The sequence below is a fragment of the Oryzias melastigma genome, unplaced genomic scaffold (genome assembly GCF_002922805.2).
Source record: "Oryzias melastigma strain HK-1 unplaced genomic scaffold, ASM292280v2 sc01050, whole genome shotgun sequence".
Lineage (NCBI taxonomy): Eukaryota > Metazoa > Chordata > Actinopteri > Beloniformes > Adrianichthyidae > Oryzias > Oryzias melastigma.
This window is the reverse complement of record NW_023417635.1, coordinates 1,996-3,649: the sequence shown is the minus strand read 5'-3', so window position 1 is coordinate 3,649 and position 1,654 is coordinate 1,996. Positions and strand designations below refer to the sequence as shown.

The following is a 1,654-nucleotide window of genomic DNA, read 5'->3' as shown; positions in this document are numbered from 1 at the left end:
TAAACCTCACAATCTGCATTGCGAAATCAGGAAGTCATTGTTGATGGCTTAAAAGCATCAAAAAGGAATCAAACGCCCCACCCCCACATGTCACCAGTTTGTCATTTATCGTATTTGTCTGTGTTAAAAATATTTCTTTCCCCTGCAGTGAACAGTTTAGAGGTAAAAATAAAATTTAAAGGTAAACACAACGTTCGTGGTTTAAAAGCATCAAAAATTATGTCTCCAGGCGGACACCACAAGGCCACTGAGCTGGTGGATCAGGCATAGGTCAGGACAGGCGGCAAACAGGCGGATGAGGAGCAGGAGAAGACGGGTCGGGAGATAATGTTCAGCATCCAGGCAGAGTGATACACAAAAACACTTTGCATTGATAAAGACTATGCCTGGCTAAAGTCTCAGGTGAGTGATTGTCAAATAGCATCAGGTGACGGCATCCAGGTACTATGCACTGAGGTGGCTGGTGTCCTGTGTAGGAGCTGATATGGTGGTGAACGTCCGGAAGGGGACACTTTAAGTGGATGGAATGGGGACAAATGTTGAGTGTCAATAAAGCTACGGTCAAAGAGCTACAAGAGACTCTTTGACCACAACACGCTCAGACATAGCAGTACAGCTGGGAGATGTAGTGTGTTAGCATTCTGCTGATGGCTCCCACCGGTGATAGGAGAGAAAGGCAGAGCTCTCACTCCTGAGGAAAAAAAGAATATCACAAATGTAAAAACTGTTATAATCCATCAAATATTTACTCTGAAGAGAATTTGAAGACTTTTTTCAGATTTTGTTCATTGTCACACATACTGAGCTGATGTACAAAAAGAAGTTACTTATTTACAATTTTAGCTGAATTATGGGTCATTTTATTTTTCAAAAGTTTTAAAAAGTTAAACTTCATCTTTTGAATGTGTGTTTTTTTTTTCTTTAAAAGGCTGGTTGTTAATGATATTGTCAACAGTAATGTGAAATATTCTTGTACCTGTTGTATTTTGAATTTTGTTTCGATGTGAGGATGTTGTAGAGGTTAAACTCTTTTCTGATGCTGTCGTTTTTTTTGTCGTCATCATGATTGTAGAGGTTTGTGTTGTTGCAGGAAGTTCAACAGTCCTGTTTGAAGCTGTGAAGAGTCAAAGCAGCGAGTCAGCACCTCATTGTTTGTGATGATATTACATCTATTTTTCATGAAGAACAGTTTAAGATATTTAAATAAAAGTGCAATAAATATGAATCAAAAGAGACTAATTTACACAGAAAAATATTTTTAATGATCTTAAGGAACAAACTCACCTTCTGTAACAATTATTTCGAATATTTCTTCTAAATCTGGACCCAATTCTTCATGTATCACACATCTGTACAAACCTAAATCTGATTGTTTGAGTTTAGCGATTGTCACATATAGAAGAGATAATCCAATATCTATTTTTTTATATTTAATGCTGTATCTTCCACTCTTGTCTTCATCTCTGTCTGTTTCTATGAGAATGTTTCCTCCTTTCACATGTTTCCTTACAGAACAGCCTCCTGCTCCCTGGAGGTGAAAATACACATGTAAGACGGATGTCTTCTCCTTCATGTCTTGTAAATAGTCTGGTTTGTGCATCAACCAGAGAGTCTCTGTCCTGAAGAGCTGCTGAAAAGAGGAACAGTCACAGTT

General features: G+C 38.1%; 1 long non-coding RNA gene across 1 annotated transcript; it reads right to left on the bottom strand.

The window, feature by feature from the left end:
- Window positions 1–520: 520 nt before the first annotated feature.
- LOC112140638 lies at window positions 521–1,387 on the bottom strand. Its single transcript, XR_002918218.2, has 3 exons — window positions 1,285–1,387; window positions 977–1,114; window positions 521–691 (listed from the first exon to the last, which is right to left on the bottom strand). It is a non-coding gene; the product is annotated as an uncharacterized LOC112140638 (long non-coding RNA).
- Window positions 1,388–1,654: the final 267 nt, after the last annotated feature.